This window comes from Syngnathoides biaculeatus, chromosome 10 (assembly GCF_019802595.1).
Source record: "Syngnathoides biaculeatus isolate LvHL_M chromosome 10, ASM1980259v1, whole genome shotgun sequence".
In the NCBI taxonomy this organism is placed as follows: Eukaryota; Metazoa; Chordata; class Actinopteri; order Syngnathiformes; family Syngnathidae; genus Syngnathoides; species Syngnathoides biaculeatus.
The window spans coordinates 11,153,010-11,176,929 of NC_084649.1; the positions used below are offsets into that span (position 1 = coordinate 11,153,010).

The window sequence follows — 23,920 nt, forward strand, 5'->3', positions numbered from 1 at the left end:
AGCATATGTGGAAGAAGAATCTACCTCAATAGCATGTAGAAGAAGAAAAATCTACTTCAATTGCACGTAGAAGATGAGCATGTGTAGAAGAACATGGCGCTGGTTTTTGTTGCCCTTAAAGGAGGACACAGCATGACACGCACAATTGCAAAATCATCCATCCATCCATCCATCCATCCATCCATTATCCAAGCTGCTTACCCTCACAGGGGTCACGGGGAAAAATCATATTAAATCATGTTAAAAGACTAGACTGCTACATGAAGGAACAGCACAACTTCAGCGGTAACTTGGGATGAAAATGACATGAAAAGTGACAAAGAGACTAAAATTATGTGTGGTGAAGACTTTCTGAGGCTCTTCCGATACTGAAAACAATGACTTTAGTGGTTTGAGAGAACAGGAGGAGAAACAATGACTTTTTTGCGTTTTACTGCCGTGTTAGCGTCATTGCTTGGAAACAAGTTACATAAATAAATCTTAATAATATCTTTATGTGAATATATGATTTCACAACATACCAGTACGTACGGTATCTACAGTATATGCAGTGTATGGTCAGATGCAGCTTGTGTGTGGGGTGGAACACAACAGGCTGGGCATGGCTTATCCAGAGTGCGCTGTCATCCGGAAAATACAGTACGAGGTCTCACTCTTTGTTTTCAACAGTTATCTTCTTACAGGTATTATGTATAATGAAGAAAATCTCCGAGTACCCTTTATGGAGTCTTTAAAGTAGAGATTATTCGCCAAAAGATGAGACACATCTCAAATTCCATTCTTTTTGTAGACTTAGCTATGATTAGAAACATGTGTATCGCTTTCTGTTTTGCAGTTGGATCAAGTCCCATTCTTGGTTCTATGGTCATCCCCACATTTTCTCTTTTTTGACAGCAAAGTCAAAACACTCATCAAGTGGACTTTTAGATTTGTGACTTAGCTAGAGATAGAAAGCAAACTTGCTTTTACTTGCTGTATCTCCAGCGAGAGTGCATCCAATCTGTTTGGTGTTGTTGTTCTGTCTGTGATTATTGTGACAAAGCTTCTCAGGTTTTCCTGCTATTGCTGAAGGGTTATTGCTGCAGAAGTTCAATCACTCTGCTGTGTCTATTTCTGCTGTCCTGTTTTATAGAAAGCTAGGAAATTGAAAATTGATGACCTCCAACCTGGAAAGCGCAAAACAACAGTGTAAACATAACTACACAATCTGTATTTTATCTCTGTATTTTAATAGTCGTATCAAATATTCACTTGCTTCTGTATGCATATGCAAAATGGTGTGAAGATGTGTCATTACATTTCATGCGCTATACATGACACCATTTGGTCAAATAGAAAAGTTGAAACAAGGGTGCCAAAAATATTTTCATCATATTTACTGTACTATATTTCAGTATAACAACTCCAGCATAATACTGTATGTTTTAGTGATCAAGGTTGTCAGCTCCTTTTGACTGGAATGTTTTTAGGTCAGACCTTAGAAGTTCCAAATTCTGGGTTTCCTGCATCTAGAATCTCCATGAATCATTTAGATGCTGATGTTTCACACGACGTGTTCACAGGAGTCCCTCTTTTCAAGTGATGTCATGCAGGAGATTGGCAATCTGGATTTTTTTGTGCAACGTTAGAGGCATATTTATTCACTCCCGGTGCATTTGCCACTCATTCCAATCCTGGGTTGTTGCTGCAGACGTTTAATTAACGTCCTGTGTCAGCAAAACAAACTCATTGTCTTCTGCTTTCACATCTGGTTTCATGGTATGAAAGGGTGGCATTTTGACACTCTGGACAGTTTTCCGCTTCTCTGAATGTTCCCCCCAAAAATGAATAACTGTCGTGTAGGTTCCACGAGGGCACTGGTCGTCTTAGTCATTTCCGTTTGCAACATGTACCAACAGAAAACAGATTAGATGTAAAAGTTACCTTCGATGCAAACCTTGTGCTTAGTCTGCGAGGCCACCAATACGACGACTCTCCCTGATAGCATCATTGCTAGGTATCACATAGTAAGTGAAATAAAACTCTGAAAGGACTCTTCGACCTTCCTTGGGTATCCATTCTGTATCTATTTTTTCAAACTAAATACAGTTAAATTCAATGCCCAAACCTCATATTTGAAATTAATTTTTAGATATGAAAAAAAAGGTTATTTTCAGTCATTATATTCACCTTTAGTTAGTTTTAGCTTTTTTAAAATCATTCTCATTTTTATTACAATTGTTTATGAAAGGGTTTTTTTTCAACTTTACTTTTAGTTATTTTGTTGGTTTACTATACAGTAATAACTTGGGTGTAGAAGAATGAATGTGTGATTTTGCTGCAAATTAGCCCTAAGTATTTTGAATGCTGAATTGATGCAAAATTAAAGTGACACGCCATCCCAGAAGTTTGTTTTGATGTTCCTGTGATAACAAAGAGAGATTATTTCTTATTACTCTGAAATGTCATGACATTTGTCCAACCAGGTTGATGAGATGTTTTTTTTTTGTTGTTGTTTATTACACAAGACCACACACACCTAAAAATCTTGTCAGTCGGTGGGAGGGCAAGCGCTTACAGAAGAAAGGAGAATATTGGACTACTGAATATTGAACCCTTCCTGCGAAATTGTGACATATTTATATGTGTTAATTTTAAAGTCACTATCTTTTTCTGGGCTAATAGTAATGCTATTAATCTCTTTGTTCGTATAGACAACCATTGCATTTTTTTTCAGCAGAATAGTTTTACAGGGGATGAGAGAGAGAGAGAGAGAGAGAGAGAGAGAGGACGGAAGCGCAATATGGAAACTACAAAAAGATGATGACAAAGTCTGAATAATAGTGAAAGGACTGATAAGGAATACGGTCTATGAGCTGTGTGTCTTTAGTGTGTGAACTTTATCATTTACTGATTTCATCCAAGACCACTCAAGCACAAAGTAAACCAAGTCATGTTAGATAAATTGCTTTTGTAGTATTGTGTGTATGTGTTTGCATGTGTTGTATCTCAGTCACAATCATCCACACAATATCTGTCTCTCGCCTGGCTGATTAGTAAAGGAAACTGAAGACAAAGCCACATCACAATATAATTCAACACGGTTGATGATGGGGATTTCAGTCTTTTTTTTAAAAAACTTACTTCTGTACACCATAACAAGCATCTTGTTGCAACGTCCCTGCCCCTCCCCAAAAAAACAGTATCATATAAGCATACATATTGAGAAAAATGAAAATGTACATGTCCAAATGAGAAACTAAATGTACTATTCCACAGTGGTAAGCAAACCCCCCGAAAAAGAACATCATGAAAAAATTAGGAGTTACTGCTTTACCTTCTTTAATTTTTAGCCATTTAGTATAATAATGGAGTTCATTTTACCCTATCTATTTCTACAGATATTAAGCCATTACTAACTGAGTAAGTCATGCTCGTTGACGACCATGATAAATGACACTAGACAGATTTTCCACACTGCACACATTATAATTGACCAATCTGGTGAAAGGAAGAGGGACTGGTGTTAAAATTGCTTTTTATCATTTCCATGCATCCTTCTTCCCATGGTCACCCATTGATTGATTACCCTCACACCCCATATCTTTCCCTTAGCTTATATTTGTGCATTGACATGAGAGGTTTGGTTTGGATGTCCTCCAACCGCTGCCCAGGGGTGGGTTGCTGTATTTAAAATGTCCCAGGGATAAAATGTAATCGCCACCCCCCCTCCCCCGATGGCTCAAACCATTAACACAGCCAGATTGTCCCCACTGCAGTACATGAAGCTGATATAGTTCCCTCTGGGAAAACACGTGGCCGTAGCAGGATTTCGTTGACTTGCTTGACTTTTTCTTCTTTGTATCCTTAAACAGTGCATGTGATTGTTGTGCCGGATTACAATGTGTCGGGGAAAATAACATTCACCAAAGAGAAAAGTTCGTGAATGTTTGGTGCTTGCTTGCCCTTTTACTGTCATGTAAAAAGATTGAGCACAAATGAGAGGACAAACCAGGAAGTCAACATTAAGGGCTGTGTAGAGCAATTAGAAAGTGACCCCACACCAAGCGACTAAATATCATAGGCGTGTGGTTACAGACACATGCTAGTGGATCGACGCTGCCACACGTGAACATTGGTCAGTAGAGGTGCAGGCACAGCAAATGCAGGCCAAGTGGACCCATCCGAGGGGAACCCAGCCGAGAGGACGCCAGCCATGCCAACCAAGGCACCCCAGCTGACGACCCCCAGAAGGAGGATATGGAGACGCACAGTTATGACGGAACCAGGTCTGCCCATCACATCTCCATCTCCATGGCCAACACTTGCTTGAAAGAACCCTGAATAAATTGTGCCCAGAAATGCCTTGTGAGGAATATTTACATTATAGCTTTGTTGATAGACTCCTGTAGGACAGGAGCATCCAATGCTAACCAGCCTCACACTGATGAACCCCCCCCAGGAAATTAATTAGAAAAAAGAACAAGACCCAGACCCAGGCACAGCACCCAGCCTCGATGCACAGAAGGCAGATGCACCCCCAAACAGGGAAGCAGCAAGTCCAAAACACGCACTCAGAATAATGATGACTCTGATCCAGCAGCTTTTGATCCACTAATTTAATTAAAACCAGTTTAATTAATTTGCTTTAACTTTACTTTAACCCTAATTTTGGGCAGGAAGTCAACTAGTGTCATGGAAATGCCCATATTTGACTTGAGGTTTCTGTGTTCCATAAAATGTTTACAGTTTTGTCCAAAACCGATTCTGTTTTAGCATTGTTTGCACGTACTGAAATCTCTGTGACTTGATGCAGTAGGCAGGTGTGGTTGTTATTTGCGTGAGGAGGGATGAGGAATTCATAAAAATTCCTCCCTTACCATCCGTTGGATTTTTCATTGTTGACTGACAGCTGAGGAAATGTTATCATTGAAGACATTTATACTGTCTCTGTTTTACCAGACATAGTTAATAGAGAATGAAAGGCCACGGCCTGAAGAAAGAGAGAGAATTGAAAATAACAGCGGGGATGCAGCAACATAACCACCAAGGAATTGCCTTTATTTTAACAGAACACTTATTTTGCATCCAGGCTGTTTGTTTTGAGGCGCTCACCAGGTGTAAAATTGAACCTCCAATCTCAATTAATTGTGTGCGCAGTGAATGCCTGAGGAAGGAGGGACACATACTGCATTAATAAAGTGCTTATGTTCATGTGCTAAATAGTCGCAGTCAACATGTTCCATTTGAAGGCAATCATTAGTGTAATGAATTGGCAATTTGAACTGCTGAACCAGCACAGCAACATTGCTGGCATTTCAAGTCTATGCAAAAATAAACTATTTGTAACCACCCACCCAGCCATTTTCTACATGTGGGTATGCTAGGGCCTATGCCAGCTAACTTTGGGTAGGAGGCAGGGTACACCCTGAACAGGTTGCCAGCCATCGCAGGGCACATATAAACAAACCATTTGCACTCACATTCACACCTACAGTCAATTTACAGTCTTCAGTTACACAACCATGCATGTTTTGGGAACGTGGGGGGAAACCGGAGCACCCAAAGAAAACCCACGCAGGCACAGGGAGGACATGCAAGCTCCACACAGGCCAGGCCAGATTTTAACCGAGGTCCTCAGAACCAGTCGTCCACCCTACCTCTATTTATAACAATATATCCTAATAATATTCTGATGTATGTTTATTTCTGTAGTTCTGTAGGTGTTGAATTGCAAATAGCTGAGAAGTCTCCCAGGGAGAGAAGGTTCCCATTACAGTTTTCTATTCCTTTGTAATGCATCAGTTTAGTTAAGGTCTTCCATCTCAGATGCATCCTTGCAGACACTGCCCCTCTCGACTTGTCTCAAATTTCCTTTTAATTATTCACTTGACATGAAGATGTCCTGAAACTGCTCAGATTAATAATTCGGACTGTGTTCTTATTTTTTTTTCCCTGTAGGACATATTGTAGGTAATTGCATTTGTCAGGTTAGATGAACATTAGAACTTATTGGTTAAGGCGCTCCAAGTGGTGACCTGAAAAGTTGATTAAGGCCATATCAGTCCATGTAGTTTTGTTTTTTTTTTTCATAGGGAAAAGACATTCTTTGAAACGTCAATATTCACATGAAAATATTCATCCTGATCATGCTGATTTACTATTTCATTGTTTCAGTGACCTCATCTGAACACAGGTTTTCAGTACTTTTATACATCATGTAATATTACAACTTCTCTGTGATCTTATTATCGTCATACTGTTTTTCTTTCGAGCTGGGCTCTCATACAGTAGGTATGAAATGCTCACAATTTATAACTTAAAATATTGGATGGGTTACAGTTACTCACTAACTTTACTTGACCTTTCATTTAGTACACTTGCTCAGGCTGTGACCGTCCAATACAAGAGATATTTGATTTGAAATAACTCTGAGTCTGAAAACATCTAAATACACCAAGTTTTATTAGCCATTCTTAAAGCTTTAAAAAAAAATGTTATATATAATATTTTTATGCACATTATGGTAGTCCGAATATCACAAAATATATATGAGTTGAGGATTTGAACATTGACACCAGGCTGTTCTGTAAATAGTGGTATGCGTTTTTCTGGTTGCTGACAGGCAGTTACTGTAGATAACTGCATGGGGTAGTGGTCATAATTTGCCAAGTTATAATTAAGTAATAATAACAATCATTATTATTACTTTATTATGATCATTTTATTATTCTTAGTAATAAAAACAGCAATTAGGTAACACGCAATCGCGCTGCAGAGCCACTGATGAAAAGAATGAGCTGCACATTTAGTGATGGAGGGCCAACTCATGTCTGAAAGTCCAAGCTTACACCAATACTATATTAAAACAATTCACTACTACATTGTACATGTTCTCAGTCTTTGCACAATTCCAGCAATAATCTCTGAATCTCTTTACAGGGTATTTGAATGAAAACCTCTCTGAGAGTGTCAGTCTCTCTTATTTTTACCATTGGAATGGATAGGTCGAGCATTCCTGATCCTTGTTAGGGTAAGCGGTGTGAAAAATCAAATGGGGGGGGGGCGTAATGGATTACATGTGTATCTATTGAAGTATCTTACAGAAATACACACATTTTATAATACAAATTTTAAAAATTAAATTATACCACAGGTCACTGATAGTGTAGTGGGTAGACACACCTGACTTTGGTGTGGCCAGCGTGGGATCAATTCCCGCTCAGTGGGGATGTCAATATGTCCCGTGTGACTGACTGGCGACCAGTTCAGGCTGTAGTCCACCTTTCGTCTGATGTTACCTGGGATAGGCTCCGGCACTCCCCTGACCATTGTGAGGGCGAGGGCTTAGTCAATGGACATGAACATTATACCACATGATATCATGGGTCAGTTTTGCAAACATCATACAAATTATTGCCTAAACACACACACATACACACACACAACCCACACAATCCCCTTATCCCACGAGTTATATATTTTAATGGCCTAGCCAAAGCACTTTCCCTCATTTCCGAGGCTGTGGGAGAACTGCAATGTCAGCAACATGCTCAGACAGATGATTCAGTATACGAGCTGCTTGAAGTCAGACATCTGAAACAGGAATTGACGCGTCGATATACTGAGCTGCTCTTGGTAGTTAAGTAGCAACAGAGGTGAACATTTCCGAGCATAGCGACTCATTCAAGTTCTCTGTCCAATTCTGCAGCTTTGCGATATTGGAGGAGTGGATTCTCTTATACTGTCATTAAATTATTTCCAAGGGTTCCTTGAACTTATCTACAGTATATTTCTTTGCCTCATCATTTTCTATCCAAGATGTGCAAATGCACCACACAGCACAGATGACTAAATGAGGGGAATGCCTGCTGAATGTTGTCCAGTTGGCTGTCTTCTTCACAAATTGCTCTGCTTTGCGACTTTCTACTTTCTACTGCTCAGAAAAAGATATTTTGTTTCAGTTAAGGAGATTTCGTCATTCAGTGATCCATCCATAGATTTAAAGTTGTCGACAGTTTTGGTGTACAACAGATGAAGGTTTAGTTTTACAAACAGGTATTTGGCTTTGTGCCTATTGTGCTGTGTCTTTCGCCGCCTAATATACCACAAATAATGAGGGAATCATTCTGAAATGGATTTCCCTGGGAGTGTCTCTGTGTCCAATTAGCAATGTTTACCACAAGTACAAGTGCAAGCCTTCACCGAGTGCATTAATTCAGTGGACAATAACCTCAAGTTCACATGCAAGGATGTCAAAGACAATAAGATGCCCTTTTGGGACTGTCCAAATTGGAGATGACAGTGGCCTCAATGTTGGGGTTTTCACAAAACCCACACTTGTAAAGCAATACTTAACTTTTTGACCACATCACCCTCTGGAACACAAACTGGGCATTACCTGTACTACAGGTCAGAGAGAGAGAGCACAGACACTAGATGGAGGCTCTCCAAACCTGTGGTTACCCCAGCCGGTCATTTGTGTAAAGTGCTTCCAATTCAAGAAAGGGACAGGGGCAAGCTGGATGAGAAAGAAAAGTGGGACAGAGGGAACAATCATCATTCTGTATGTGTTAGGTCTGTCTAAGAAGGTCAGAAGGATTTTCAAGTAACACAAAGTTCTGGTACACGTCAAATGTGGTAACAACCTTCCTAGAAAAGGAATCTGATGTCTGCAATCAAGTGCAGTGAGAAAGCACACATACAATTGTACATACATTGAGGAAATCCAGCAACCGCATATGGCACAACACTGACGAGGAAACTGCTCAGATCAATGCTCAGGTGTCAACCTGCACCTTCAAGAGAAACCGCACTCTTTTGAGGACAAAGGTGTTTTGGACAAAGAAGGATTCTGCTTGAATTTATTTTGAGATGGTTCATCATTATGCTTTAAGATGGTTTTGAAAGCAAGGCGCTTCTTTTGGTCTGATGGATTCACTCAAGACACAAAATTGTCTGTAGGTGTGAATGTCAGCATTCTTTTTTTTTTTTTTTTGTCTCTATGTGCCCTGCATTTTGCTGGAGACCAGTCTCAGGGGTACCCTGCCTCTTTTTCAAAGTCAGCATACATGCACAATACCCTGAACTTAATAAGTCTGTTCAGCAGCAAAGTGGGCCCTAAATTTTTCAGTTTCTTCACGGAGCACTCAATAAATAAAGTTTGCTGCTATAATCAAAGTTGAAGGTATCTGTACTATGACTTCTGAAAGATGTGAATTAATTTATCAATTATCACCTCTGACAAAGATCCGATGTTTTCACTTTTTTCCCCCTCGCTGTATTTGTTTGTTTGCATCATGAAAAAAAGAACACATCAAAAAGACTATTTTGTGGCCACCAATTAGCATACACAAATCTAATTAATTTTATATCCTCCCCATAAAATGGCAAGGTTGAGTCTATGTGAGACAATTGTTATGTTAATAAGTAAAGATTATTTGCCATTGAAGTCAACACCGTCATAAGTATGTGAAAGCACTTTTTAAGTAGCTGTTAAAGTATTATTTTGTATCCTACTCATGTCCACAAAACACCCTCACATTCATCTGTTGTCTTCCTCTAGTAAGGTGTGTTAATGGAAGACTTAGAGTGGACTGATAAAGCAGTCATGCCACCTCACTGCTTCTTCCCCTCTTGCATAGTCTGATAAATGAAGTGGCTCTAACGGTGTCCCTTTTATAAAGTAACATTTCGCACACCCGCAGATAAACACACACCACAGAAAGATGCATTAGCTGCTTGTGCGTGCGCAAAGTTTTTAAGAGGCTAATTATAGCTACTAAACACAACTGTCTCCCGGTTTTATTCCACCTGGTATCGTTCATTCTCTCTATTACACACTTGTCACCCTGTCTGATTGGACAACATTTCGCTGCAAACACAATGCAGCACTTTGCAAGATCTCCGTTTGGGGTTTTGGGTCTGTGACACAAGGCTAATATGAATTCTTGGAGTAAGTGCACTTAAATACCAGGTTTTCCTTCAACCATACAGTAAATACTAGGTACCGGACTTATTTCCTTGGGGAGAGGTCGCCTGGTCAGACAAGAGTAATGGTCGCAAGTGTAATTACTACTTGAGGGCTTCCTTTCCTCCTTCTCCAACCGAAAACTCTCCTGAAGCTTGATTTATCTGTCTTTAGGGCCTTGGCAGATGGAGCTGATGGTTTTTTTTTTAAGCTCCAGCTGTCTCTCTGTCTTTTGGGAGCAGGTCATGGAATATTTAACTAGAGCAGACGTTGAAGGCTGCATCTAGATCTCTGTAAACAGGTCATATAGTCAAAACCAAGGCACAGTTTACCAGATCTCCTCAACCTGAGGTTACTCTAGGTTACACCAAATAGAATGTGTAGGAGTTGGAATTGAAGATTTACCCCCTGGTTACTCAACTATGTCAGCTCTCTGGTGGTACATCACAGGTTCTGCTCAGTAAAAATAAACTGCAGGTACTGTAGAGCCGTTTGTTTGAGCGATTGTGAGCATTACCTTCTAACTCGGAAAAGAAAGCATTCATGTTTTGGAGTTCTGAATTAGATTTTAGGCTATGTCACAAACGTTGTCCATCTGGGTTCCAACTTTCTGCACATTTTTATGGAGCAATGCCGTTTCAGTATTGAATAATATTTGATAGAATATTATGGCAGTGTCGAAAAAACAAGTGTGCCACATAAAATGAACCATGCACCCGTCCCTGTGTTGATCTGGACAAGAGAACCACATTTCAAGCTTGAACATAAAGCTATGTTCAAATTATTTTCTATTGAGTCTATTTGTTGACTTCCAGAAAAAAAGTAGACTAATATAATGAATCAGTTTGAGTTCCAATCATAGGATACCGAAGCATAAAATAATTGTTTTGCATAAAAGACTTAATTGCAATGTATTCCTATGACTAGAGTCCTGTCATCTAGAAATGAGAATTTCTTCAGAAATTGCACTTGAAAGCTGATCATTACTGTCAACAACCCAAATGCCACATAAGCGTCGTAACTAAAATAGTGTTGGTCAATACATTGCCTTGCAAACCCCCCTGAAAGATTTTGAGCAGTACAGGCATGGATGGCATCTGTTCAAGATCACAAATCATTATAATATTTTCAGCATGGCATACATATCAGTCTATGATCTTTTCTTCGTCCTCCACAAGAAATATTTTGAAAATGTGAGATGCTCCCTTTTATAAACCCCACGTAAAATCCCACGTTCCCCCCCCCCCCCCCCGCCTATATACGTACAACAATTCATGGAAAATTGCAAATGTTTTCCTTCCGTTAGGTCAGAATTTAAACAAGTTGAGGGAAAAACAGGGGGAAAAGTTACTCCTTCCCACTCCAACTCCATCTTTAAAATATACTGGGAAGTCCTTGATGCCACGATAAAAACTGGCGCCTGTAATGGCCTCAGGCTGCTGATGATTGAGGAGCTAGGTGATAGAAAACGGATGGTTCGGGGCTGCTGAGCTCTGTAAAAATGTGTCTGACAGCGAATGGGGGTGCCCCACAGGAGCGTCAACTCCTTGATCAGAATCAAAAAGAAGCTGTTTGAACAAGGCTTTCTGGAGATGACATCCATTCCCGTGGTGGCTGTGCAACTGCTCATTAAGGAAAAGTTATGACTACAATCCAGAATCTGGTTGAGAGTGAGTTTGCAGGGCCAAACCAACTCATGTACAGCAAATAGGCAAGTGAATTATCCTCCATTTTATTTTGGGGACGAACACTAAAATGTAGTGAGCATCACTTTAGACAGAAGTGAAGAACGCTTTGTGGGTTTCCTCAAGTTTCGATTTCGGTCACGATGCACCCAGCAGACATTTGTTTTTGTTTATTCATCTTCCTGTTGCCTAACAAATGAGGCATCAGATAACCCTCAAATGTTAGCCCACTCACAATGACAACAACAGTATATTTGTATATTTAAATCGTGAAGATTCTGTTTTCCCTCCTGCCACCTATTTAGCAAAGCCCTTCATATTATACAGCTGTGACGTCGCACAGATGTCACAGGCTAATTGCTTTCTGCGCAATGTTGTCTTTGTGAGAGTGCAAGCAAACTTGTGGTAATCGGACTCTGCCAAGTTGCCACAATGATCGGTCTCAGTAGTAATGAATTATTCATCCCTTGGAAACTTTTAGTTTAGTTCTAAGATCTAATCACATTTTCAGGTAAAGACTCCTAAAAAGAGACCCAAAAGCAAAGAGAAAACACCTACAAAAAAAAAAAATCTTATTTTGTGTTTGTTTATGTTGTCTCGGGACATCTTGGGTTTCAAAGATTCTTAGTATCAGAAAAGTTGTGAATGTTACTACTGTATGTCCAAGTAAATAGGAGCAAACCAAAAAAGAAATACACGTTTTGATCCTCTTTGGTCACTTTCAGCAACTCCCTAACTCGTGCATACAAATGAGTTATTTTCCAAAATCCTATTAAATCTATTTTCATTTGAGAAAACAACTTGGCCTGCTCAAAGGCTTATTGTAAACATCATCGAAAAAGATAATAGTATGTGCACAATGGAATAGGACGGCGAGATCTTTTTTAAATGCATTATTTGTTTTTTTTATTTTAGGTTTCTCTTGTTTTGAGAAAGGACTCTTGAAATCTCAAATTCGAACAAAAGAAATGGCAAAGCCTCCACAAAGGTTTTAGTTTCAGGTTTTTACTTTATTTAGTCAAACTGTGCCAAATGAGTTATTTCCACTTCCAGTATGATAGCCTGTAAAATCCTTTTTGCACCAAATTTTTGTGAATTGTTAAAAACAAAAACACACACATACACACACTTGTCCTGATTTATCGTTGCTTTACAGTGAATTATTATGTCATCCTGGTTTTGGACTTAAATTAATGAGCATTCTTACCTGTGGAACGAGTACTGTACATTTGGCAATGACAAATAGTTGCGTGGTTTAAAAAAAGCCTCTATTGAGAAAGGGTCTGAATAACATTGACATGGAATTTTAAAATAAAAGCTATTCATTTGTTTTTCTGGACTTAATGTCATACACTAATGCCATTTCCAGATAGAAGAACACAAGCACCACTAATTAAAAATGTATTTCACATCAAACTTTTAGCCGAGAATAGGTGAATAGGTTTGGGCTTATCTGAATTTCATGTTGCTGGTGTAGGAGGCATGACCACTCAGTGCTTCGGTCGCAACTGGTCTGTGATTCCTTGGTGACCAATTCAGTTTATACTTTGTGCAGTTCAGTCAGCTGGGATCAGCTGAAACCCCTAACCGTGTCCCTGTACAGCGTACGTACTAACCGTGTCCCTGTACAGAGTACGTACTGGACTGTCAGCAGGAAAGTAAAATGAATGGATAAGGGAATGTACTGTATTAAATGTAAAACTTATATGTTCCTTTGGACTTCCAAAGAATTTGTACTGCCTGAATGTTCCCCGACATGGAAGAATGTTGTGTGATCCACCAGTATTGATTGTGTGCTAAAACTGAGTTAAAGTCAATTTCCTCATCCTACAGGTAACAATCGATCTCTCACCGAGTCAAACCAACTGTTAAGAAAACAAATTTCTGCGCTTGTGGATTCAATTTGACTTCTCAATTTATGAGGCAGCTCAAACACACGGCAGTAAGTATACAAATACAAAGGATATCATTAAGGATGAGCTCTTTTTTTATTTGGTTAGTCTGCACCTTGCAGTCATCTGATTGGGAAGGAGCAGATAGGAATCTGTTTGCTTTTCTCAAGAGGATTCTACTCTTTCACACATCGCGCATGGTTTAAAACATGATGAGGTAGTGGTTTTAGCAAATGCAACGGTTTTCCCTTCCAAAACAAATGACAGCGCTCAACATCACTCACTGCAAACAAAGCGTACAATTTCCCTTGTTAGATCGCAATAAATTTTCTATAAAATTTCACTACTTGTATCATTTGTATTTGTTTGCATTCTACAAAACACATCTGGTTATTGAGAACTCATGTGTAATTTCTGTAGCGACCTTCAGAATAAGAGACCTAGATCTTTTTTCATCACTTTTTCCTGAAATTTTAAACATTTAAAAAAAGACATGGTGCCCCTTTTCAAGATAAAATAATTTGATTTCAATGCTTAAACTCAAGATCGTGCTAAACCAGAAGTAACGCAGGCGCCGCTTCCGGCTTATTCTTTTTCTCTAAATTAATTACGTTTTTATCCAAACCAATGTACGCTGCAATGTACAATGTATTCGAAGCGATAAGAGAGCCAGTGTTAAAATGTGTGCATGTACTTCACATTCACATTTGACTCTCAACACGCCTCTCCTCCTCTGATTCCAGTTTCCATATTGACAACTTTCCTCTGACAGAACATGGAGTGGCTAATGGAAGACTGTCAAATGAAATATTTACCAGAATTTAAATAATAAAATGGGCATTATAGACAATGCTTCTAATAACTGATTGTCTGACTCAGTGCCTCAGTCATGGATGAGACTAAAGCTCCGAGGAAAATGGCTTTGTTGTCTTTTGATGCAGAAGTACTTCATATGAGAGCATGATGCATACTGGGTCAATTTCCTCGACCAGCCAGAGGCAGAACACAAGAAGAGGTACTCATTTGAGTCCATTTCTTTACTTTCATGGTGGCTTCTAACACTTTCCTAGTACAATTTGATTAATGGTGCATTTTCGCTGGTCGTTGTAATAAACTTAAATGAGGTCACGAATGGCTGAGGCAATGTAGAATCAGCAGTGGGTAATTGAGGGGGTAGCAGTCTCCAAGTATTATGCATGTGTGTTATTAGCCATGATGCCAATTTATAGTTACTCCTTTCCCTCGGTTACTGAGGTGAGTCATTCTTTTGGAGCACTATTTAATAATGACTTTATCGTTGAAAAAGAATCAGTGACAAGTGTCCAATCAGTGACAAGTGTCAATTTAGAGCTGGTACAAGATGGATTTTATGCTGGAGTTTTACATCTGAACTACAGACGCTTTAAAAAAAATGGGAATATTGTGGACAAGTTTAGTTATTTCCAGAATTCCATTCAAAAAGTTTAATTTTCAAACATTATAGATTCAGGGCTCACAATTTAAACAATTTCAACTATTTCTGTATTTTCACACAATTTGGGCTTCCACTTCATAAAACACACAAAATCAGGAATTCAGAAAACTAGAATACTGTGAAGAAGTCAGCCCAAATTCTGTAGGCCATAAATGTTTTAAACTTGGTTGTCACACATGAATCACCTCCTAAACTCAAAACCCCTGCAAAGGCTTCCCCAGGTGTCATTAAAATGCTCCAGTTTGGTTCAATTGTCTCAGTTGGATTCAATACGGGGAAGACTGCAGACTTAACAACTGGCCAGAAGACCATCATTGATACCATCCATGGATGGGTGGGCCAGAGGATGCACCAGCAAAAGAGATGACTCTGGGTTTCAGATGATTTTAAAACAGAGATGACCCAAATATATATCTGAAATCTAGAAAGAGTGTAATGAGGTGGAGTCACCGCTTAAAAAAACATTTAGATGCCTCCGAGAGATGGGCTACAACTGTCTGTCAGGTTCCTTGGGTCAAGCCACTTCAGAGCCTGAGCCAATGTAGGAAGTGTCTCAACTGGCCAAGGAGAAGGACTGGACTGTTGGCCAATAGTCCAAGGTCATCTTTTCCGATGAAAGTAAAGTGTGCCTTTCATTCGGCAATCAAGGTCGTGGGGTTTCAAGGAAGATGGGTGAAGAACAGAACCCAAGTTGGTTGAGGTCCAGTGTGAAATATCCACATTCAGTCATGAATTAGGCTGCAATCCCCCATGTAGGTGTGGATAAACTCTGCTTTCATAAATTCACAGTCACCGCAACAGTCTACCAGAATGTTTCAGAGGACTTCATGATTCGTTCTGCTGAGGATCTGTATGGAGATTTTATCTTCCAGTGGAACCTGCCCCTGCCCATCCTGCCAGAAACACCAAAACCTGGTTTAGATAGGCATGCCATCACAGTAATTGAATGGCCAGCCAACACGCCGGATCTAAACCCTACTGATTTTCTATTGGGAGTTATCAAGATGAACTTGAGGGGCACCATATCCAAAAACAGAGAAGAACTGACAGCAAGCACGAAGGAAATTTGGTCTTCCATAAGTCCCAGGAAATCCCACGGCACATCGAGGCAATGATAACAGCAAAGGGATTTCCAATCAAGTATTGAAAATGAACATATTGTTTTGAAAGTACCATATTTTGATTGACTTAATGTGACCCCAATTTCTTTTTTTTTTCTTCAACCAAAACTGGGAAGTAAAGGGTTTCTTCACAATATTCTAAACTTTTGAACTCCTGCTTTCGTGGGTTTCACGAGTTGGAATATATAATATCTGCAATATTATATCTGCAGCCTTTTTGTTTGTGAGGGGTTCTAAAGAAATCATATCTAATACCATTGAAATACTTCATTGTTTGTCCTCTCCTTTTTTCAGTCAGCTAAGATCACTCCTTCCACCGGGATGATCAACAGGAAAGGTGTGATGTTCTCAGTCGCACTGTCGAATCAATGAGATAGTAGGGGACTTTTTTAACCATGGATCCCTTTGCTTAAGTGCTCTCCTGGACAACATCCAGCACAATCTCACTTTCAATCAGTCGAATTATCTCCAGCGCTCCTTCTGTGTGGACGGAGCTTGACTTTGAACATCTGATTGTGTAAAGCTGCCATATCAAAACGGTAGCATTAGCGCAGTGATACAATTGAATAAAAGTCATACCATTTCAGAGGACTCTTGAAGATTTTCGCATCTGTTTTGTTTTATGAACTAGTGTAGCACTCAAAGACACAAAGATACTGTCTACCATAGCATAATTCAAACATTATATTAAAATGTATCCCTTGACAGAAGGTTTTTATGCATGGTTTTCTTTTCACATGACCACATTTGGTGGGGGAACAACTATTCAGATGAATTAACTTTTCTGTCAAGGCAGATATTTGCAATTCAAGCTTTGCAAGGCAGGGTACATCGGGATCAAGTATTTGCGCATGTCCTACGCTGACAGTTGAGAAAGAAAATTCGCTAGTTCAGCTTCTTTAACCGTCACTACTGTAAGCGAAGCCGTGGAACAATTATTCCTCGCGGCTGCTTTAATATCTAATGATTAAAAGCCAAAAGTATGTATGCTGGCTCTTTGAAGCGTTGTGCTGATGGATGGGAAGGTTATATCATACATGCGGCATTGCTTTGAATTCACAGTGCCCCTCAGACGCAAGCTCTTTTCTTTCAATCATCTTCAGTTATTGCAAGATGAGCTCTTTAATGTTGAGGTTATATCACCTCCTTCCAGATACATTTATTAGATAAATGCTCTGTTTCATGTTTTTGGTCATTTGAGAGAGTGCTGTCTTCTTGTGCTGCCTCCTCAGGAGATCTCGTCTGCATAACTGAAGTATTACCTTTTGCCGTTGCAAATCAATAGCGAGTTTCAAATTAGATTGAATTCAGTGGTGTAATTTTCATCTCCTGGTGGTGGTGGAATTTGGCCATCTAAAATGAAATGATTCTCCTTACCACTGAGGACAACGAGGCATTTAAGACAGACTGTTTTGTGACGATCTTGATCATACCTAAAATATCTGGCTATAAAAATCAGTTGATGGTGCAAAATGTAACTGCAAAAATATTTGGATTAAATATTGTGGCTTAAATGTTCAATAGAGCCAGTGAGGATTTCTTCTGTGGGATTGCAAACATGAACATGCTATTTTCAAACAGTACATACATTGCAAAACATGTTTCAGCATATTGAAGTATTGTTAACCGTGCGTGTGACAAAACACAGCTTCTTTTGTACTTCTCAATTTTTGGGGGGTTCGCAATATTCAAATACAGTGAAGAAAATAAGTATTTGAACACCCTGCTGTATTGCAAGTTCTCCCACTTAGAAATCATGGAGGGGTCTGAAATTTTCATCGTAGGTACATGTCCACTGAGAGATCATCAAAAAGAAAAATCCAGAAATTACAATATATGATTTTTTTTAACGATTTATTTGTGTGATACAGCTGCAAATAAGTATTTGAACACCTGAGAAAAACAATGTTAATATTTGGTACAGTAACCTTTGTTTGCAATTACAGAGGTCAAATGTTTCCTGTAGTTGTTCACCAGGTTTGCACACACTGCAGGAGGGATTTTGGCCCACTTCTCCACACATATCTTCTCTGGATCAGACAGGTTTCTGGGCTGTCGCTGAGAAACACAGAGTTTCAGCTCCCTCCAAAGATGCACTATTGGATTTAGGTCTGGAGACTGGCTAGGCCACACCAGAACCTTGATGTGCTTCTTACGGAGCCACTCCTTGGATTTCCGGGCTGTGTGCTTCGGGTCATTGTCATGTTGAATGACCCAGCCACGACCCATCTTCAATGCTCTGACTGAGGGAAAGAGGTTGTTCCCCAAAATCTGACAATACATGTCCGCGGTCTACCTCTCCTTAAAACAGTGCAGTTGTCCCGTCCCATGTGTAGAAAAACACCCCCAAAGCATGATGCTACCGCCCCATGCTTCACAGTAGGGATGGTGTTCTTGGGATGGAACTCATCATTGGTCTTCCTCCAAACAGGGTTAGTGGAATTATGACCAAAAAGTTCCATTTTGGTCTCATCTGACCACGAAACTTTCTCCCAGGACTTCTCTGTATCATCCAAATGGTCATTGGTAAACTTAAGACGTCCCTTGACATCTGCTGGTTTAAGCAGGGGAACCTTCCGTGCCATGCAAGATTTCAAACCATGACGTCTTTGTGTATTACCAACAGTCACCTTGGAAATGGTGGTCCCAGCTCTTTTCAGGTCATTGACCAAGTCCTGTCGTGTAGTCCTGGGCTGATTCCTCACCTTTCTAAGGATCATTGAGACCCCACAAGGTGATATCTTGCGTGGGGCTCCACTCCAATTGAGATTGACTGTCATGTTTAGCTTCTTCCATTTTCTAATGATTGCTCCAACAGTGGACCTTTTTTCTCCACCAAGCTGATTGGAAATTTCACCTTAGCCCTTTTTGGCCATGTGGAGTTCTACAATTTTGTCTCTGGTGTCTTTGGACAGCTCTTTGGTCTTGGCCATGTTACAAATTTGAGTCTTTCTGATTGTATGGAGTGGACAGGTGTCTTTATGCAGCTATCGACCTTATACAGGTGCATCTGATTCAGGATAATACATGGAGTGCAGGTTGACTTTTAAAGGTGGACTAACAGGTCTTCGAGGGTCAGAATTCTAGCGGATAGACGGATGTTCAAATACATATTTCCAGCTGTAGCACACAAATAAGTCATTAAAAAAAATCATACATTGTGAATTCTGGATTTTTCTTTTTCGATTATCTCTCTCACAGTGGAGATGCACCTACGATAGAAATTTCAGACCCCTCCATGATTTCTAAGTGGGAGAACTTGCAATATAGCAGGGTATTCAAATACTTATTTCACTGTATATCTGTTGAAATCTGCACATCAATTGATTTTGGAAAGAAGGCAGAAAGTTGTGAGAATATTTCTCACTTCAAGGCTGTACTTGCCAGTGGCTCATGGGATGCTGTTGACATGTTTCGGAGTGGGTGTGTGCCTTAAATTGCGGGTGCCAAAAAGAACTCACGGCTTCTCACATCACGTTTTCACTTGACAGAGATGTTCTCCGCGCCTGAACATTGATGGAGGTCTTTCAATGTGTGGCTCAAAGGTCTCCTTCTAGTTTACTTTTTATAGACTCACCTTTGCACACAGCTGGAGAGCACTTTTTTTTTTTTTTACTGCCTATAAACCAGAGGAGAGCAGAGTTTTGTTTTTTGTTTTTATTTCACTACATCGCATTCAAAGTCATAGAAGCACCTTGATAGAATGTTTTAAATTTCAACATCCTTTTTACTCAAGGAGGAACTCAAAGGAATTTAGTGGTCAAATCTCATAAAACTTTCAGTGTTTGATCTTATTAACAGTGTAATTATTTCAGCAACATGCCACTCATACACATGCAAATATTTTGAATCAACTTCTTTCAACAGCGCTGTTTATTTAGCCACCTCAGTCTGACATTAACACCGCTGTGTGACAGTATTTCCATGCTCCTGCACACGCCAACCCACTTTAAAGCGACGACGCATTGCTGTAGGGATGATCACAGACGACTTCAGTTCCATCCAATCAAAAGGGCTCCTCTCATTCCCTTTAAAGTGTCACACTAGAAGAACACTGACAGCGTTGGGAGAAGATTTACTCAAGTCTGCACACAAAGTTTATTTGGAACACCAAGAAGACCTCAATGGAGAAATTTAGACTCACACTTGGAGACCCCGTAACACACACACACATTTTGTGTCCCTTGTTGACCAGTGTTTGATGCCCACTGTTCACAAAATTATAAAAGGATTATGTCTGATATTCACCACAAATATCTGGTCAGAATCTGTCTGCTTGTGCCCTGATCAAGTTTAACAAAATAACAATACACCAGTGGGCTACCCACTGTGCAGACTCAGACATGGTCCCAACAGGCACACATTTAGATGTACTTTCTGCCATCAAGATGTCACCTGCACCGGGCACATGTCAAAGGGCACACCCTCGTTGCGCTGGTACTCCCACCTTGTCACAGACCCGTCTGCCATATTGGCAAACCCGCACAGCAAGCCTTGCGTCATTTTTTTGTGTTTTGGCACAGATCTGTCATCTACGAAAATTGAGCTTCAAATATTCAAATCTCTATATAATGTAATTTAGTGAGTCTGCCATAGATGTAAATAAATGTAAATTAGCATTGATGTTATGGTAAATATTAACCCACAAACAACTGCTATTTCAACACACATCAAGCAGGAACACATACAAACAGCATACAATACTCCCAGGGATTTTCAAGACATGGTATTTGTCCCTGATGCTGTAGCGGTACATTCACGTTACATTGGTGCATAAAGCTTGGGTTCAGTTCTCGCTCAGTGATGGTGGAAAAGTCAATGTGATTGGGTGTCATTCTCAATGTCCCAGTTGTGGGTGGAGCTCAGCTTTTTCCCAAAGTCAACTGGGATAGGCTCCAGCACCCCGCTATGCCGTACAGAATAAGCAGTATTGAAAACGGATGAATGGATGGAACGTGGTAGTACTCAATTACACGCAAGGGGTGTCATCTTCTTGCTCTTAATTATGCTGCATGTTTTTGCGGTAGTGCTCAGTGGTTCTCAGCATGTTTTGGCACAACTTGATTCATACCTACAATGAAGGTGCACAACGCTAAATTTGGACTTGTTTGTGTACTGTAAAAACGCGTTGAAAAAAAAAACGACCATTAAAAGTTTGTGATTTAATTGATGTGGAAATGATGACAGCTGGGGGTTCGTTGGATATGATCCCTTATTGATGTCAATAATCAAATGTTTATGTATTTTGCCCCTCTTCTTTGTATGTTACACTATGACCACAATAATTTACATAATGAGCAAATAGACCATTATTATATTTGAAAATGTGCACTTTTTTAGTAGTTCTTCAAGCACTACTAATTGTTTTACAAATGTTGTGAGTGATTTTTGTAAAACATTGCCTCTTCAGCATAATTCTCTTAACAAACCTCCTAGTGATGGACTCATTATGTCCTTATACTCCATGGCCTTCAGATGTTACAATCTTGCCTTCTGTAGTATTTCTAAGATAATACGACACTTACTGTGTCACACAAGTGATTACCAAGGTCATTAATCAACTTGTAAAATATCAACAGCAGCCCCAATAATCCTGAGATGATATACACAAATCACTTTTGTGGCCCGCTGATTAAAACAAAGTGCTACGTTTTCCAAGGAAACCACATAATGATTGTTGTGTGATGCTTTAAAGGAGGGGAGGAAGAGAGAACGTGGTCATGTATAATTGAGCTGTGGTAATCTACGCAACACAGATGACGTGACTTTTTAGTAGAGAACAAACAGGTGTGGAGTAACAATAGAAACCATTTTCAAGAATATCTACACAGGCGCAGGCAACACATGTTTGTCACCAGAAAATACAAGAAGAACTTTTTAAGACGAGGACCCTGGTGCTTTGTCGTACAAAACAGACTTCCTGCCCAAATATCTGGCTAAAGAGAACCACTGTTAAGTTTTAATAAGGCTGTTAAAACTTTTTTTTGACTACATTTCCAGGAAGTTTCCTAATAAAGTGGCTGGCACGCATTCTAATGGTTTTATTTGGAAGCATTTGTTATTGTAAACTCACCAATGAATAATTAAGGGGATGAGCATAGTCAACCACGACGAGGGTGGTGTTATAGTCAAACCAAAAGCCGCTCTGTTATGTTGGGGGCTAACTTCTCTGATCACAGAGGCCCACAGTAAGCTAGAAAAACAACTTAAATGTTGAAAAGTATTTAAAAACAGATGAAATTCTGTGGCCTGGATGCCACTGTATCTAATGATAGCGTGGTTTATTTCATTACTGAAATCTTTTGGCTTTTAGCATCTAATCATTATGTTATGTGCGTGCGTTCACATTTCTCCTCATAATCTGTAATTTACTGCAGATTTTGTGTCATGGGCAATGTAATTAAATTTCAGAAATAAATGAGTATAGATACAGTATGTGCAATATTTTTGTTTTGTTTTTGTAAAGACGAAGAACACAGTAAGAATAAGCTGTAGCTGCATGCTAAGCCTTTTACGGTAGCTTTATATCTTTATGTTTTTAAAATGAATGACGCTGTCCTAGATCAAATGGTGCTCAGTTTGAAGTCGATTGCGCTGCCCTGGCCGATTAGAAGATTATATATTTTATAGTACAGATAATAAAATGTACTTTGTGTTTCATACAGCTTTATTTTTCTTTGAGAATCATTTGATGTGGGCAATTTCAAAACATGCAAATCAATCATGCAGCTAACAACCCTAATTTGCATGAGATAACCGTGAAAGGCTTATTTGATGTTAAATGTTCAATCTGGCATTCACTGTCTTTTGGCTCATGAGTCATCAAACAGGCTCACGTTTCCTCATGTATTCACGGAGAAGCCAAAGATATATATTTGAGCAAGATGACAATGAATATTTTTCTTTTCAATTGGACCTTTTTTTCCCACATATTCCTACTTACTGGCCCATTCATTGGGTCCCACTGCGAATGACTGTATTGTAATGCGATACGGGAGCTTGTATCAGAGATTGTGCCTGTGACAAGATAACAATGCTCGTTTTTTTTTTTTTGTTTTTTTTTTACACCGTCAGAACGGTTTTCATTACACCAACTGTTGCGACTGGTAAGCGTATGGGCCATTTTCAAGTAATTTGATCAATAACAGTAAATAGATGCCTCACTGAGTTATACGGGAGGAATCTGAATCGAAGTGCCAGGATTAGGCAGCCATTTTGCATTCACTCAATAACAGACAGCAAAATAATATTGTTGTTTTTGTATTGATGTGATGTTGTGCTCTTACATTTCCAAGATTTGAATGAATATGTATGAATTTGTGAAATTTTCAAATCTATTGTATGTCTCTACTGTTATCAAGACCGTAAAAAGACAAGAGTGTAATGTCTTTAATGATAATGGAAGATCATCAATGTACTTGTATCTGCAAGGTTTGAAAGCTAGCACATGTAAATTCTGAAACCTTCAACACATTTGTTTGTTCCAATATGTAAGAACTGTGTTTCAATGGTTTACATGTTATTTGTACTTTCAATGAGGCTTAGCTTTAGTATGAATGCATAAAATTTGAAATAATTTATAACTTTGAAAATGCATCATTCAATGTGATTGTTTCAGCACGGGCTCCATTTACCCATATGAAATCAAGGCAACATTAAAAAAATAAACAGAACATCTTGAATGAAACTCTTCACTGTCATTGATCACATTTTGTGCAAATGAAACATATACTTCTATGCATAACAACAAAGTATATATTAAATTGTAGACAGAATGAAATAAAGTATATGTCACCTTA

At 39.3% G+C, this 23,920-nt stretch overlaps 1 protein-coding gene across 2 annotated transcripts in view; it reads left to right on the forward strand.

Annotated features, from left to right (window-relative positions):
- cpne5b (copine Vb) overlaps positions 1-23,920 on the forward strand; it is a 116,926-nt gene that overhangs the window by 45,251 nt on the left and 47,755 nt on the right. The window lies entirely within an intron of this gene.